This window comes from Malaclemys terrapin, chromosome 6, assembly GCF_027887155.1.
Source record: "Malaclemys terrapin pileata isolate rMalTer1 chromosome 6, rMalTer1.hap1, whole genome shotgun sequence".
NCBI classification, from domain to species: domain Eukaryota; kingdom Metazoa; phylum Chordata; order Testudines; family Emydidae; genus Malaclemys; species Malaclemys terrapin.
The window spans coordinates 115458850-115477298 of NC_071510.1; the positions used below are offsets into that span (position 1 = coordinate 115458850).

The 18449-nt window shown below is 41.0% G+C and overlaps 1 protein-coding gene across 4 annotated transcripts in view; it reads right to left on the reverse strand.

Moving 5' to 3' along the window:
* RAB27B (RAB27B, member RAS oncogene family) overlaps positions 1–18449 on the reverse strand; it is a 226879-nt gene that overhangs the window by 46365 nt on the left and 162065 nt on the right. For 2 of the 4 annotated variants that reach the window (XM_054031395.1, XM_054031391.1), the window contains exon 1: positions 18088–18192. The exons of 1 other annotated variant lie outside the window; for it this stretch is intronic. The gene's annotated coding sequence lies outside the window, so the exon portion shown is untranslated. One more of the 4 variants, XM_054031392.1, reaches the window with a different exon arrangement.

The following is an 18449-nucleotide window of genomic DNA, read 5'->3' on the forward strand; positions in this document are numbered from 1 at the left end:
CCTTCTTCTGAAGCATGATTATCCAGTCTCCAATGCCTCACAGACTAGATTGCCCTACTTCTATCATGTGTCCAAAGGCTATTTTAACACACTGTCAACACTTGTATTGCTTGTCATGCTAATTAAAGTCTTATGGCATTGAAGTTTTCTATATCCCAGACCAATGGCAGTCCTTGCATTCTTTGATTAGAATTATTCAAGATTTGTCCTGAATAATTGTGTTTTTTAAAAAGTTGCTTTAAATCGGTCAACTTAGTCCCTACACCAACTTTAAAGTACTTAAATGTATTCGATTGAGCACACCATATTTTACAAATCCACTTTGGTTTGCCTCTACAATTGCACTACTACAGTGCATTTATGTTGAGTGCACTCAGAACAAGGAATGTTTTACTTTGGTTTATCTGCACAGTTTGTGTTTTGATATTACACAGTATAAACAACCTAATGGATTGTCTCTTAGGAGAAAGGTCTTCTCTAAGAGTTGCCAGCCAATAATTGTATAACCAACAGTAGTGCTAGATGACACAGAAGGTCATACACATTCAGTGGTGCACCTGGATGATAGGTGTTTTTAGTTCAGGGGAAAAAACGTAACAGCTTCAGAAAAAAGTGTTTTTGTTTTTTTAAAACAGTATTTAGAGAGAAGTGAAGTGATTAATAGGAGGTCTCCACTGGTCATTCATGAGTAACTCAGACATAAGGCCATGCCTCTTCCAAATCGTGATTCCTGAGTCATGTCTCCCTGATCTGTGATAAATGAGTGCGGTACACATGGGATAGTACAACTCTATTTGTCTATTGCAGAGACCAGTACAAGAACCACAGCATTTCAACTCATTGAGCTCATTCCAGTACTGCCTGTAGCAACGTTATAGTATTAGAACTGCAGCATTTAAAACCCATGGCTATGAGAGCCACGTCACTAAGGCACCCATATTTCCACTTATTCCCTAGCACATTCCCTCCTCAACCCCCTTTCTGCTCTCGTTCACACAAGAAAGGCTCAACAAGATCCACTGTAACTTCCTCCGGCTCCTTCCTGGTCACTGACAAGGTTCTTACGTGCCCTGTTTCACTAGTGCGGCATTTCTCAGACCAGTCTCTCTGGTTTTCCTAATACCTCTCTAATTGCTCCTTCAACATCTCCTGCCCTCCTCCATTCAGTGAGACCTTGCCTGCCCCTCCTCCCCCCAAACACTTCCCCCCACCCCTTACATCCTGTCTAGCGATCTCATTTGCTCACACAGCTTCCAACTAGCACCTATACACAGATGACTCAACTCCACTTTTTACTCCTCACCATGCAATCTCGCCTTCTAGCCAATTCCGTCTCTCAGCCTGTCACCTTGACATCTCCTCCCAGATGGCATACTGTCAATTAAAAAATTTAACATGCCTCAAACTGACCCCCTTACCTTTCCTCCAAAACCCTCCTGTCAATCAGGCCAATAACCAGGGAGGGGTGCATATGTCATTTTTGACACTCTTCTTTTAATCTCCCCCCACCCCCTGCCACACTCAGACTAAGTCGAATTCAAATGTGGGGGGGGGGGGTGAGGGGGAGAGAGGGGAAAAAGAGAGAGAACAGATTTTTTTTTGTACAGACAGCTAAGGCTCTCATCCAGCCCATCATTCTCTCCAGTCTTGATTACTGATTTTTCTCTAATATTCTATAACTGTAGTATGGCAGATAATTGAAAGTCTGCCATTTGTCAGCAGATATTCCAGAGTATCTGTGTTGGATCATGATTACTTACGGTGCGTAGATGATACTGCTTCAAATAAGTCAACTGAATATCTTGGAGGCTGGGCTATAAAAATTGCCAGTGGAGGGTATCTGCTCCTTTTATGCACAAATGTGTAGATCCATCACTGTAGTTGAAGCAGAGTGCCTTTTCGAATATCTGTTTCAATGCATGGTTAAACTGCCTTATTGTACTTTGCCACATTGAAGAAAATTGGTGTCTTGATTAATTTGTGTATGCTAGTCTATCAAAGTGCTTTCTGATCCCAATTCTCTACAGAAAATTTGAAACAAAGTTGAATCAAACCACATAATTTAGGTGAAAAGGGTCAGTCTGTTTTAATTATCCAACCTATTTCAAGATTAAAAAAAAAAAAAAAAGAGTCAGCTTGTGGTCAAAGACTACATGTAGTTTGGGGAATGTAGCCAAAATGTTACGAGAATTTGCCAATATTTGAAATTTTACTTTTTCAGTTTGAGATCAGACAATATGAAAGCGGTGGCACTAATTTTTAATGTAAGTGTCCCTTCCCAGCCAGCTTCATTACTCTAGTCCTACATGCTTAGGGCCCTACTAAATTCATGGTCCATTTTGGTAAGTTTTATGGTCATAGGATTTAAAAAATAGCAAATGTCATGATTTCAACTATTTAAATCTGAAATTTCATGGTGTTGTAATTGGAGGGGTCCTGACCCAAAAAGGAGATAGAGAGAGGTGCGTGTGTTTGATTGGCAAGGTTATTGTAGGGGGGTTGCGGTACTGCTACGCTTACTTCTGCACTGCTGCTGGCAGCGGCTCTGCCTTCAGAGTTGGGCTTCCGGCCAGCAGCCACTGCTCTCCCACTGCCCAGCTCTGAAGGCAGCGCTGCCACCAGCAGCAGCACAGAAGAGTAGTAGTACCACAACCCCCCTACAATAGGGTAACATGGTATGGTATGCCATCCATCTCTGAAGTCAGCACAAAAGTCAGGGTGGCAATACTGTGACCCCTTAAAATAACTTTGTGATCCCCCTTAAACTCCTTTTTGGGTCAGGACTCCCAATTTGAGAAATGCTGGTCTCCCCCCATGAAATCTGTATAGTATAGGGTAAAAGCAAACAAAACCCAAAAGATTCCATGATCCACGACACGTTTTTCATGGCCATGAATTTGGTAGGGCCCTATACATGCTCTACTCATTACCTTTTCCACCCTCCTCTCCTTTTCGCATCCCTTCCATGACCTAGCCTGTATAAAGCAGCAATTTCCCCCTTCCCTCAAATCCTAGAAGTAACATTATCTCTACCAACCATCACTATTCTTGCATGTTGCATCCTTTCCTCCCACCCCTTTTCAGTCTTATCTACTCAGATTAAGCTATTCAGCTAAGGAATGGTCTTACATGCATTTGTATAGCAACTAGCCTCAGTCCTGCTGGGCACTCTAGGTACTACTGTCATGAAAATATAACATGCAGTTTCAGGGCACTGAATCTGAAACACTTCCTAGAATAAAACTGCACTGTTTAAACAACATGACCTGGTACCGTGCTGAGCTGAAAAAAACGTAACAGGGCAAGTACTACCAACAGTCAGCAAGCTCATTAATGGCTGTAGTGTTCCTTGAAGTAACCCTATTCTTTGCCTTTGCTATAATTAAGGTTAAGATTTTGTCACAGGTATTTTTAGTAAAAATGTCAGGGACGGTCACAGGCAATAAACAAAAATTCATGGAAGCCCACGACCTGTCCCTGACTTTTATTAAAAATACCCCGGGGTGGGGGGCGTGGGGCGCAGTGGACACTAATAGTTGTGGGTTCACTGCTGCCCCCTGCTCCAGCCCTGCCACTCTGATGGGGCCTGAAGCCAAAGTAGTCATGGAATCGGTGACCTCCATGACAAAAATCATATCTTTCGCTACAACCATAAGGCTCCTCTCTCTGTAATGAGAGAAAGAAGCATTCAACCAACTATATTTTCTGGATGAACCAGACTGTTCCCTAGTGGACTGCACAGGATTAAGGCAGGTGCCACATATTGCTGCTTTTCTATGCAAGGAGGGAATGAGGTGCAGGGAGGAACACATACCAATTTGTTTTCTTCTTCCAATTAAGACTGTACATATATATTGATTATTCCTACCCTCATCACAGAAGCTGCCAAGAACCGAATAGTAAACAACACCTGGTAGTTCATCAGAGACTTTGAAAACAAAATTTCTATGTAAGAAATAAATGTACTTATCAGATTTTCTGTCGGTCGCTTTTCCCCTGTTAATGGGGATGTGTGTGAAGACAGGATCTCTTAATATTCAACCCCTGCAATATTATTTGTGATGTCACTAAGCAGAGCATATTCCTAGAGCAAGAGGAAAAAATGAGCTCTTCAAAAACAAGAGATCTTGTGCTTGTCATTAGTGGGAGATCAGGGAAGAGCTGCATGAACAAGAATCTATTGCATAAACACGATTGGCTCTTAAGAGAGCAGGATAAATTCCCATAGACATATGGGTACAGGGCACTAAGTGTGCTAGTGGGACACTATCCCTTGTGGGGGGAGTGACATTGGCAACACTGCTGGGGTTCTACCAAGGATGGCAGCCTTAAGCTCCAGAAAAGACACCATGGGAAACAATGCATGAAAGACTGCCCTGGAGATACACGTCTCTAAGGTTTTCCTATAGTAACCATCACTTCAGTATCCAAGGTTAGCATCTCCTGGTCATACTAGGCCGGCCTACTTTGGGAACTACACTGGTTAGCTCTACGCTCTGCTGGAGTGGGACTTGTGGAAATTTGCACTGCTGTGCCCCCATTCCCAGTGGACTTTCTTCTGCTTGGGCCCAGAGCCTGGCCTCCCCTAACACCGCCAGGCCTTCACCACTGCCTCCTCTTTTTTATAGTCTCTGTAACTTGTATGATATCCACAGCTGAAACATATTTAATGCACAAAGAAAATAACAGTGAAAATACAAGTGTTCTAGGTGCCCTGACAATTACTCCTACAAACGCACAATGCAGGCAGCAGCATTAAGGAAAGTCAAACCAACAAATTATATCAACTCAACCATCCTGCGAGAGTCAGCCACATATATACCCTCAACCTTTCATTTATTTGCTCAGGCTCTTGGTGTTTTTAGGAGGGTTCCCATTTAAAAAGAGATCTCCAAAATTTTACCCTCCCCTCTTGCCTTCAGTCATCAGCTTTACCAAGAGATGCATCTTTCAGAGATGAAATGTGTAGTTGCACTACATGTATGTCTGCAAATCCCAGCCAACAGTAATTTTGGAAATGACTAGTAGCTCCATCTAGCGACTGAAATAAACAGGACCTGGGAGAGGAAGGATTAGAGACTGCTTATGCAAACATCCTCCCTAGAGCAAGTCTCTAAGAGGAATTGTCTTGGATTTCCCTTGCCAAGCAAACTAATAGAAAAAGTATTAGTGAGAATCCTCCTCTACTCCTCCCATAATTAGCACCTTAAAAAGAAAAAATCATGGAAGGCTATTGCAAGAGTTGATAATTGTATTTCCTTCTGAAATTACATCAAATTATTTCTTCTTCCCCACCACAAGCTAATTTAAAACTCCTGCAAAATACAGAGAATTGGTAAATTCCATATAGCATATGCACAATAGTTATTCTTTATGCTCCACTCAATGAGACAACAAGCAACTTTCCAGATGGATTTCAGTTTTCAGGCACACATTGGCAAAAGGATTTCCCTACCTTTCTATCACCGAAGTAAGTCCCTTACCACAAACCAGATCCTAGCAAATGAGTGTAACCAACTGCTACTAGGATTGTTCCATAATAGAACTTTGATCATTATTCAAAAAGCCTTCAAAGCGCCCAGTGTCTAGGACTGAGTCTCAAGATGGAGTTTTGAGTAGCGTATGTAAGAACCCGGACTTAAGAATGACGTTTGGGCTATATCTAAATTCAGAACAAAGGTGCTTTTTAAAAAAAAAAAAAAAAAAAAAAAAAACCACCACACACACACACACACACACACACACACTCTCTGAAACCCCCTCCCTCCCCAGAGTTCTCTCTTCCTCATTTGAGACATGTTTCCCCAAGGAAAGATAAAAGGTGAGGTCACGGGTGCAAAACAGGATGAGGGTGCAGGAGCCAAATTTTAAGGGTTTGAGTTACCCATGGATGGCCTCAGGGCTGCTTCCTGAAAAGGGGAATAACTAGATCGATCACTCACCTTTCTGTTCTAACCTCAAGATAAAACCTTTTCCACCAATCATACCAAGCAAGTTCATACTACTTCATCTGGAATCATGTGGCCAAAAAGGAAATCATCAAACCCCACAAAATAAAAGTTGAAAACCTTTGCAATGAGCCAACACCGTCATCTTTTCTGAAGGAATACTCAACCTGCTGGAATTGAAACAGCATCAAGTTAGTGTGGGATCACAATCAGGGCCCCTTCTCCCACAATAGGAAGAAAACCAAAACCACACACGCACACACTATACTGGAGCCCTTTCAATCCAAATATGTCATTCTGGTGCCTGTCAATCTGAAAGTGAAATGGATCTTTTGTCATTTTCCAAGCTCAGAGAAGACAAAAATAATTCCCAAGAGTACCAAGCAGTAAGTTTGGTTCACTGGGCAGCACTGGGGACCTTGGAGGGCAGAAATTCAATACATGTATGCACCACTGAAATCAATAGGCTTCTGCATGTGAAAAGCTTTTTACGATCAGAAACAGACTTCTCACTCCTTCTGGGATAATAAGCCAAGGTGTTATTTGTAGCACAGATACAGATGTATATACAGTCAATTGAAAGTGTCCCTTTAACACAACATACCATCAACAGTTAGAAGTTTGAATGCACTTGCTTTGACAGCTCACCAACAACAGAAAGGAAGACACTCTAAAGTACTCCCTGTATTCATTTCTTTCAACAATACGCGTCAATATTTACAAGGGCCAATTAATTTAGTATGCATACTATAATACAGACTTGCAAAGAAGCCAGCAGATCTTAAGACTCAAATCCTGCTCACATTACTCATTCAAGTAGCCCCACAATAAGTCTATTCATGCAAGACAGACCAGCGGGATTTGGGTCTAAATTCAGACATTAACAAACATAACTACAAACACCACTTTTAAATGTGGTGGTTAAACAGAAAGAAAAAATGCAACAATTACCCATTCAAATTCACTTTTATTCTAAGGGTCATTCATAAACACACTATAAAACATGTTCTGAGTCATCCAAGGACATCAATATTTCCTAATGCAGCTTCTTGGTCTCTTGCATTTAAACAGCCTTCTTTACAACCTCAGGCCATGCTTAAATAGGCCTGAAGCAACACTGAATTCCTTCCCCAATTCCCTAAACAAAAGTTCCATGTAGCACTAGTTCCCTCACCATATGTGCACACAATAAAGTCACATTTGCACGTCTCTCATGCAAAGAGAGTCTGATTGTCTAATGCAATACAGTAATAATTTTTCAGTACCAAACAATATGAAAAATAATTGAAATAAAGAAAATAGTTGATTGTTTCTTAAAGTTATCATAATTTAGAAATACACTTGGCATTTTTGTTCCATGCTGAGTGAATGGTAAGGCATTAGTTATACCACAAGGGACCATATAAATTCTTCTCCGTTTCAAAAACCTGTTCAGTAAGTAGATGATTCAGATCTGTGGTTGACTAGTCTAAGGTATGCCTGCCTCTAATATGCAATTCATTCTGTCATATTTGAGTGATTGAATAGCGTAACTGTGATTACTGCCAATAAAAATAATAGTATAGAAATACCTACCAAGATTATAAAATAAAATAAATAAATAAATGCTAGGATTGACAATATCAGAAGAAAACTGCTAATGAAAAGTGATGAAATATTTCCAGTTTTTCCACCCACATTGCAGAAGGAAGAAAGAAACAGGTATAGAGATTTAAGCAGATTTTTATCAATATCGTCCAGAGGAAAAGAAAAAGGATGGAGGGGACTCAGAGGGTTATTGTACAGAATCATATCTACCTAAATCTAATCCATGGGCAGTCATACATCATCTGAGACGAAATGTTGTGCAAGGACTAAACTTCATGGGGTAATCAGACCTAATGTAGGTGTGATCAGGATACCTACTATAAGTGTGATGTCACCTCTCCTTTATGCTTTAGGGGCTGAATCCAACTCATTGTGAAGTTAATGGGAGCCTTTCAAAATACCACTTTAGCTGCTTTTTGCTGACTTGCAACTTGATTGCTGATCAAAACCTCTAAATCCCTTGCTATCAAAGTGAAAACTATCCTTAATTTTGGTATTTATCTGCCAGAGTGCTAGGAAAAAATAATAATTCTGTGAAATCTTATGAGCTAGTGCAGTTATCTGAAAGACAGAAACTGGGTTAGACTTCCCTTATAACTGCATAAGCATGATATCATTATCCATATTTCATCTGTTTGACCATAGCTAAGTAAGATTTTAAATCTGAAATCATAAGATATCTATAGGACTTCTTTGTAAAGACAAAGTCCTGTCATTAAGATGGAGTACACTGGCTATGCCATATTTTAAATGAATGCGAACAATTAAAAACCAACCAACAGAAATACGGTGATTCAAAACTTTGAAGCATAGGTGAAGAATCCAAACCTGAAAATTACACAAAAGAGACCCAAATATTTGCCAGCTTCTCATGTTTTTTTAATCTTCCTACCTCTTCCTTTAAAATTAGTGCCTGGGTGTAACCAAGGGTTACAGACAGATAAAAGGAATACACTCTAAACCCTAGAATTTGTAATTGAAATTAAGCACTTGTTTGAGGCCAAATCCTCAGCTGGTGTAAATACAAGGAGCTATGCTGATTTTACACCAACCTAGGATACAGCTCACAGAGTACACCCAGATCAATTTCATTATCCTAAATCCCTTTTTAGGGTCTGTTTTTTGTTTTTTTAACTACTTAAATAATGTTTTTGAAGCAGCTATAGTAAAGAGGTGGGAATACAGAGCTGAAAATGATTGGGCCTAGTGATCCACCTAGCTAGGGACTCACCTGCCCACCGTGAGACTTGAGAGAGGCACGGTTATTATGATTTCTATTCAGTAGCGCCTAGTGGCTCCAGGATCACCCGATTGTCCTGGCTAGTCCCATCAACAGCCATTTCCTCCCCATCTCCTCCAGTTTCAATTTTCTGGCCTCCTTCTTCCCACCCCCTCCTGTTCCTTGCCTGCCCAACCACCTCTCCCAATATTACATCTCTACTGTCCCAGATCCTGCTGTGTCCTTGTTGGGCCCAAGTGACCCACCTCTGCCAGCCACAATTCCATTGTGTTACTACACACTATATTACATGTACAAATAGACATACCCTACAATCCATGGCACTGTAGCCTCACTACATGCATATCAGCAGCATCAGGTCCAGTGAAGGCAGCTAGGGCTTGAAGCGTCTAATAGCTGACAAAGAGGCTGGTAAGGTAGGGGTCAGGGAAAGCGGGGAACGGGAGGAAGTGAGCTTGGTTGTATGATAGAAGAGTGGAAGAATTGGTGACTTGAGGAGTCAATCTCATCCCTTCCTCCCATCCCTGCTCACCCCAGTTGTTAATGCCGGATCACGTGTGCATTCTCTAGCTCCCTGCGTAGTTCCACCCCATTATAGGTTTCCTGGTTTGGTATTAAAAAAAAAAAAAAATCTAATCATCCTTTACCACCACTCCTGGGGCTGTGCAGTTTTCTGAGGCTCCAGAATTTCTAATGACACCACATAAGCGGTTAGATTCATTTGCTGTGTCTAGCAAAACCCCACCAAGAGTGAATTAGGAAAATGCTGGGTCAGATTCTGATGCCCCATTGAATGGGTCTGTTCAAGGTCAATTGAGGGGAACTGTCTGAGTAAGGTATTGACCAAGGTGAGTAAGGGGTATCAGAATCTGTCCCTTAGTAATCAAAGAAAGGAAGGACAGAAAAAGCACACACAGCAATAAAATGGAAGATTAGTGTGCCTGGTATTTTCAGAAACTGCTGGTGGGACTCTTGAAAGAGATTAGTTTTCCTTTATTTGTATTACATTTTAATTTTTAAAGGCTATTTGAGTACTTTTTTTTTTTTTGAAATGTGGATCTTAGTTAATCACATCTTAGCTTTCATTTCCTATATTGCTCCAGTGCGGTTCTGCTCTGGCTCTCCATGGACAAACTTTGATAATTTTCTATGTGACATGTTTCTGTAGCTGAGTGTTCAAAGTCCTCAAACTTTCTGCCTAAACTGTAAATAAAAGAAAAGAGCAAATCTCAGATTGTCAACTGTCTGTTGGATCAGGGGAATAAGAAAGGGAAGGAACCTGAAGCTAAATTGTACCTTCAGATACACAGACATCTTCCATTGGGTTTAACAGGAATTGTTTATGAGTATCTGAGCACAGAATTTGGCCTCTGGTGACAAAGCTGCCTTGACATTTGCTAAATGGAATGCTGTGCTTCGGACTACAAGTCTGGCCCCACTAACCACAGCGCCTTCTTTGACAGAGGTGAAACTAAATTATCCTCTTGCTCCCACCGCGTTACCCTTAGAGGTGGCTGGATCTCGGTTTAGTTGGAAAATGCCAGTTCGTCAAACCTGAAATTTCTTGTGAAAGCAAGATGGATCCAACAAACTTTTACGGAATCACAGGCCGGTTTCACTTCTTGCTAATTGCAGCAGTGACACTGACAAGAATCTCAATTTCACGCCGCAGCTGAGAGCAAATTTTGTTTCAGAAACACCATGTGTCAATGTTTCCAAAACAAAGGGCGTTTGTTTTGGGTTTTTTTTTTTTTGAGGGGGTGGGGGGGGATTTCAGGTTTGGGGGAAAAGGTCTAAATAACAAAAGCTCCCATATCTGAAACGTGGGATTTCCAGATCGTCTCTGGTTACTGACTACAATGTGCTTAACCAAAGGAAATGAGGAAACATTTTGGCCTCTGTTACATATCTACAGCTAAATACTGTATTCTATACACCAGAATCTAGATTCTTTATACCAGAATTCTAAATCCAGAATCACTCCACATTAGCCTTTAGACTGAGAATAGATTACCTGCAAAGTCATACCACATTGTGCTGTTCAGCCAGTGGCCAGAAGAAAAGATACATGGCCAAAAATTTACTCTTGCACATATACAATATTTGTGCACAGTTCCCAATGGCTTCAAAAGGAGTTGCTCCTATCTATATGAGGGTAGAATTTGGCCCATGATATTTTTATTGGCAGATAAAAATATGTTCTTACTTTTAAAAGAAGGAAGTGAGGAACAGAACAGTCTCTGCTCACAGGATAGAGATGAAGCAGGAAAGAAAGACCCTAACTGGAAACAGGAATCTGACATATCAAGGCCCTTCTGTGTGCCTAGGGAGGAAAACAGATATGGGAGCATCAGAGCTCCAAAAAGATTGAGTAGCAGCATTAAAATGACTGGTTGGGTAGGAAATTTTCCCTAAATCAAGGAATGAGAATTGATTGAGTAGGGAGGCAGAACTGATTGGGGAGAGATTTAATTGGAATAGCAATAGACAGAATTGACTGGAATTGAATGGGTTTATTTGTCGAGCACAATAGTGAATGTGGGAATGAAGATCCAGTAATGGAAATTAAACATCCACTGATGTGCAGAGTTGGTGTGGCTTTGGGGGTGCCATTTTTCACCCACTTAGTAGGCTTGGATGAGACGGTGTTGGTAAAAATTTTCCAGCCCTGTCTACCTTAATTACTGCCTAGTCTGACAAAATGGGTGGGAGAAATCGAAATGCATATTGTCATTTGGTTTTGGGAATATTAAGGGTAACTAAAAATAATTCCTAAACACTTCTTTAAAATTTGAAGAACCACTACACTGCTGAATCATATTTCTTAGACCTGGTTCTAATCTCACTGATACTGGTTTTACACTGGTGTAATTCCATTGACTTTAAGGGAGTTACTCCTAATTGACACTCCTGTGAGTAAGATCAGGCCCCATTATGCATTTGCAGCAATTTATTTCCAGGCACTGTGGTAGGCTCCAGACCAGGGGTGGGCAAACTACAGCCCGTGGGACGGATCCGTCCCATGAGCTGTTTTAAGTCGGCCCACGAGTTGCACCATATGGCTTGGACCTGCTCTAGCCGGGGTGCCGGGTCAGGGGCCACACCATGTGGCTCCTGGAAGCTGCGGCATGGCCCTGCTCCAGCTCCTACGCACTCCAATGGGAGCTGCAGGGGTGGTGCCTGCGGATGGGGCAGTGTGTAGAGCCACCTGGCCGTGCCTCTGCGTAGGAGCCGGAGAAGGGACATGCCACTGCTTTGGGAGCTGCTTGAGGTAAGCGCTGCTCGGAGCCTGCACCCCCTGACCCTTGCTGGTCACCTGCCTGGGACATTCTGAGTAATTTTCATCCATGTCAAGGCCTCTTTATGCTACCAGAAAGGCATAAAAGGGCCTTAGCGTAACTGAAAATTAGGTCCTTTGTCTCAGGCTGTAAGTTCTGTGGGATAAGATAAACGTTCTTTAATGTTTGGAATGCACCTAGCACATTGTAAGTGCTACCAGAAACAAATAAGAATATTAATAACTAAGATAAATCATGATAATAGCTGATCCCTCTCCCTACAATATGTTCAGGCAGATTCACATTTCCTGTATTCTGTTTAAATAAAAAATGTACAATAGCAATCAAAATTGTTTGGCTTGTCAAATAATCTTCTATTTAGCGTGACTCTTAAAGGACTGCACATAATGAAGGAAGGTTTCTAATTGGTAGTGGTATTTTAGTCAGGAGTGAATTCTAAAGCATTGAGGTCTTCTATGCCTTTAAATCATCACTTTTGAAATAGTTAATTATTTCTTCATTCTATGGGAGGCCCACATGAATATTCAAGCAATTTGATTATTCAGTGAAAAGTTCTTGGAGTTAAAACTTATTCCGTTCTGCAGACACAAATGACTACACCAGAATGCTTAACACTTTACAGTGCTGAGAAAAAAAGAAAAAAAAAAAAAAGAAGAAGAAGAAAAGCTCCTTCTCAGTGAGCTGTACAGAGGCAATGAAGAGTAAAATATTTCAGCGTATCCTAGAACTGCCCCCTAACATGTTCACCATCTTTCCCCAGTGCAAAAAAGCATGGACTCCACACACCAACAACTGCAATCTAAACTCTAATGTCTCCCATCCACAGCTTCTCCTACCTGCTGCTAGCCAGATCCTGTGCCTTGTTTTCACTTATGACAGTTTTACACAAGTGGAACTACCTTGACTTCAATGGAGCTACTGCAGATATATACAGGTGTCAGTGACAGGAGAACCAGGACCTTAAAGTTTGCATCCAGTAGGTCCTTCTCTAACCTCCAGAAACATCCATTTCTGGTCTCACCCAGCTAATTGCCCAGCCCAAGGGTGGAGATGCAGGTTCCTTGGGGCAGGTAGATTTGAGATCAGTGAGAGACTGTGGCTGCAGGGAGGTGAAGTGAGTCAGGACCAGCTTCAGGAAAGATTAGCAATTTGCTCCACCTCCCTACTGCCAAACCCTTCCTGATACCAGAACCCTTCTGACAACCATCAACTGGCTGTGTTATAACATAGAATCATAAAATATCAGGGTTGGAAGGGACCTCAGGAGGTCATGAAGTCCAACCCCCTGCTCAAAGCAGGACCAATCCCTAGACAGATTTTTGCCCCAGATCCCTAAATAGCCCCTTCAAGCATTGAACTCACAACCCTGGGTTTAGCAGGCCAATGCTCAAACCACTGAGCTATCTCTCCCCTAAATAGGTACCTGGGAACTGTACAATTCCTTAAGGTTTAAATGAAAGCCAACATCTTAGATACTCTTTTGGTACAGAAAATGTAGTTTATGTGAACTCTACAAGATTAACAAGCATATAGTCCATTATCTATTGATCCACCAAGGAATCATTTATTGCATTCTGAATTTGCTGTGGTTTAACCCACAGAAGCAATTCTATCTCCTCCTTCTTTCAGGTCAGCAATTAAATCTGTCATTTAATAAAACAACATTAGCTAAAATAAAGACACTTTGCAGATTATTTGTATTACAATACAGGATACTAAGCTGTATACAAAAGGATAGGGGTAAATGGGAAGAAAATCAGACTCATTTTTCTAACACACTTAGGGCCAAATTCATCATTGCTATAAATCCACTGAAGTGAACGCTATTGCATTTATGTTTCCATGTACAAAGTGCAAAACAAATACTTTCAATCTAAAATGAATGTATTAGATTGAAGGGGGGAAAACAACCTAAAAGAAATAACAGTAAAGTCTCAATGAGAAAGAGCAGAGTGTGTGTTCTCAGATTTGAGGCTACAAAATATAGCTGTACTGTGCTCACCCAGTGAGCTCAGAAATTTAAAGGTTCAGCACAGAAAAAAACCCCAAAGGACTGTAGAGATTCTCACATCATGACTTAATTCCACTCTCTCTGTCTAAAAGCCATAACAATAGCATAGAAAAATCATGGGTGTTGAAAGGCATATGATATATACCACATAGTGTACAGTTGTAATTTCTTAGGGGCAACACATTTTACCAGCAGTTCTTAATCATGCCATTTTCTAAATAGCAACCTCTACATCTAAATTCACGTACTCTGGCAGCAAGCACATTGTGTGTCCTAGCGTCCTAGTATACTAAGGGAGAGTTTATGAGGCCATTTTAAATGGGTTGCTACACCCTGATGCAGATTATAGTGTTGTTTCTCTGAATGCAAACATGAAGTGCAGTGCCATGAGAGCTGTTGCTTATCTCTACAGCTGTTCAAACTTTAACATCACAACTGAGCCGGACCTGCAAACATTCTGTATGCAGGGCTACCAACTCTGGCTTCTTTAGCATTCACATACAAGCCCTGACTTTTGAGAGTATTGCACCACACTGAAATTCAGTTCAGCGTTTGGAGCTTGGGAAAACTCTCCTGTTTTTAAAAAGTCTGAATCAAGAATTAAAAACGTTTTGGGACAGATCCTCAGCTGGTCTCAATGGGCATAGCTCCAGGGTTCAGCCCTTTCTTTTCACACGCCTGAAAGCATGTGATTTATTTTACCCTTGGGTGAATGCTTTTTGCCTCCAGACTGATGTGCACAATTAGTTTAAAAGATCTTGTAACATAGAGTTCAGGAGGGATATAAAATAATGATCTAGTTCTACACCTTCCTAAACACATAAAAACAGACTGCAGAATGAGGTTATAGCTAGGAGTTCTGCTTTGTTATCGTTTAAAGGACTAAATAGGTTTCCTTGTGGCTGCAAGTGCATGAAATGCTATCTGAAATGGTGTCAATTTACTCTAAACGGATATGTTGTGGCAATAATATTTCTCAATCAGTTACATTGTGAATGAAAAGCTGTGTGTTTTACTTCTACATAGCTGATTTTCTTGTACACGCCACACTATATTCTAGCTTTACTCATTCTCCCAGCAGTGGGGCAGAAGAAGTGTTAACTACAGCAGAATTTGGTGTTCTACGAGTTTGCCAACACATGGAGTTATTCCAGAATAGCTATTCCTGAATAATTCCTTGTATGGACAGCTTTATTCCAGAAGAAGAGTATCGGGTTTTGGTTTTGCAACTACTGTCTCTCTTGCCCCTAATTCAGAATGACCCTGTGCCTCCAAGTGAGCGTATTACAGGTTTCATCTCAGCAGAACAAGAAATTGATTCTTAAAATATACAAGAAGCCTTTTCTCCCCTTCAGCCCCCCAAGAGATCAACTGCTTCAAAGGAATGAATTGGGCCACTCAAAATGAAAAATGTCCCACAAATTTATCCACCTATAAAAACAGATTTAATATATCTATATCACCCCTTTAATGAATGAATGAATGAATAAATAAATCCTATAAAAAAAGGTTGCAGATCGCTCACCAGTCGACCCCTGTACTCTACCCCTGGCGAGAAGTGTAAGGTAAGTTGACCGGAGATTTTCTCCTGTCGACCCACCGCGGTGTAGACCCCACGGTAACTTGACTTAAGGTACGTCGACTCTAGCAACGTTATTCACGTAGCTGGAGTTGCGTAGCGTAGGTCGATTTACCACAGTAGTGTAGACATAGTCTGAGTTGCCAAAGTGGATTTGCACCTCTTCTCCTGTACTCCTAGCTGTTCTGCTCCTTCTGAGCCTGTTGAGATTGAAATAGACAGGAATTCTCTAGAGATCACTTGTCAATTTCACTTATTTCCTTCCTCAAGGACAGATTTCCAGAGGAGTAGACAGCTGGCATGATATTTAACTTTATTTAGACATATATAAATGTGTCCACTCCTGCCTCTAAAAGAGAAAATTAAATTAGTTATATCCAGACATATACAGACTGGCCCAACATCCCTTACTAAAGCCTCATGACACTCAATCCCGTCCATACCATACTAAGATTATGACCCTCCACTCCTATCTGCTAAGGAGATTAGTGCATCCACAATCACAACAAACCCAACACCCTAGGGCAGTGGTTCTTAAGCTTTACTGCAGCCTGCACCCCTTTGGTTCTCAAAATATGTTCTTGCACCCCTTAAACCTAGATATTTTTTGTTTGTATATTACAGTAGTCATTAAAAAAATGTATAATGTTAATAAAATACATTGTTTCATCAAACCTAAGTAGTTGTACTTAGGTGCCTGAGCTTAAAATTTGTGTTTTCAATAATTTACCTTCTAAAAAAAAATCTGGCATATCTCACACTCCCAGAAAGGGCATCTCGCACTTCCAGGGGGTGTGTGCATGCGTGCACCCCAGGTTAAGAACCACTGCTCTAGGGTTATTCTAAGTGGATCACTGAATTATGGTTTATTTTTTTTTATTTGAAAAGCTAATTGAGCCAAAAAAAAAAAAAATGGGGGAAGTGGAGGAACGAAACATTTTGTGCATGTCAGCCTTGACAGTGTCCATTTAAGCGACATCTGCCAGGAAAATAGGATAATCCAATTTCTGGCTGAAAGTTTGCATAGTCCCCTCATGAGCAATAATGGTGAAACTCAAATAGCCTTTCAGCGTAGCAGAATCAATATAACCTTTTCATTATTGTGAAGCAACTTGCTATTGATTGCAAGGAAACCTCTCAGCTCCCCCAGGAAAACCTCTTAATACATTGACCATTCAGCAGCAGGAATTTATCCCAGATACAACAAGGTTTCAGAATGCAGGAATAGGAGGGAGACAATGTCCATTTTGGTATGCAAGCCACAATTTGAACTGCTCACATTTTATACACAAAAACTAGCCACTATAAACAAGAAGCAGATTTCTGCTCCCTTTTATGCCAATGTAAAACTTGCTGTGAATTCATCTGCATCCTTCAGCTAAATTTGATGTAAATCCAGACTACCCATCAGCAGACCTTGCCCTTAACTGTCCTACATTTTAAATAACACAGAACTAGGGAGACCAGTTCTGCTCCATTTACATGTCATACAATCCTACTGACTTTCATGGGGCATAACTGAGGACCAAATGATTTCCAGGTTGTCTTGTGCTAGTACTTAACTACAATCACCCTCGACAATGAGTAAAAACTACTGTCCGCCATGACAAAATTATTTTATTGAAAACTGGAGGTAGAACATAACAAGAATGCTTCAGCAAACGTCAGCAGTAACCTCTTATTAAAGTAAAGCAGAACCTTATCAGCGTTCAGAAAATATAAGAGTGCTGTAAGTTATAAAATCATATACAAAAGTCAAACAATAAAGCGGGACAAAGTGGCAGGGGGGAAAAATAATCACAACTAAGTTCATAATAAAAAGTTTAAAGAATGGGGAAAAAAACATTGTGCCAACCTCTTTTCCTTCGAGCTCTTCAGAAAGCACACGTGTAAGTTCTAACAGCAATAAAATGGAAGCATTAACACCTTGATGCTTTTTTAAACCAGCTGTTTGATATGCAAATATTAAGCAGAGGGCACCAAGCAACAGTTTTCTAGTGACCTATCCCTGAAGATGTATACCTGCTGGCATATAAATCCACATGCCTTAGAAAAGTGTGATCTTTGAGAAAAGATAAAAAGCCTTTACAATATAATCTGAAATGACCAAAAGGTAGAAGAAGCAAAGAAATAATAATAATAAAAAAAGCTGTTTGCCATTTTAGGCCTAACTTCCTTTTCACATAATTACGGAGCAGTTATGAACACGCTAGATGGGTGTGAGGACATTCCAGCGAGCAGTAATACACAGCCACTCTCTCTCGCTTTCTCTCCCCTGCTTGACAAACTCACCAGCTTGTAAACTTGGGTGTCGGATTTCAGGGACCGATGTTTGCTTTACCTTTCCGTCCCGCACTCAACTCCTCCTAGGCAAACCCAGTTTTTGGTTGGAAATGTTTAAAAGTGCCAGCCAAGAAACTTACTCTGATAGTCCTGAGCGATTATGTAGATCCCGCTGCTGTCAGGGCAGGGAAGGAATTGAAGTCTGTTTTAGCACCACCCCTGGGAGCTAGCCTGACAAGGCTTCTGTCTGAAAGGTTTGTGTGAGAAGAAGGCGTGCCCTGAGTGCCTGTACACGGATGTAAGGAACTAACCTCGAGCAAATCTTGCTTGTGACTCAACTGCATGCACTAACTGCTAAATACACACTCTGCCCTTTGTTAAAGGCTCTACCCTGTTTGATGTTCTGCACACAGGCTAACAGCTGTGTGGTAGCAGTGTCAGGCTTAATAAAATGTGATCAGCTGCTCCAGGATATCAGCATCAATTTAAGACCCTTTTTAGC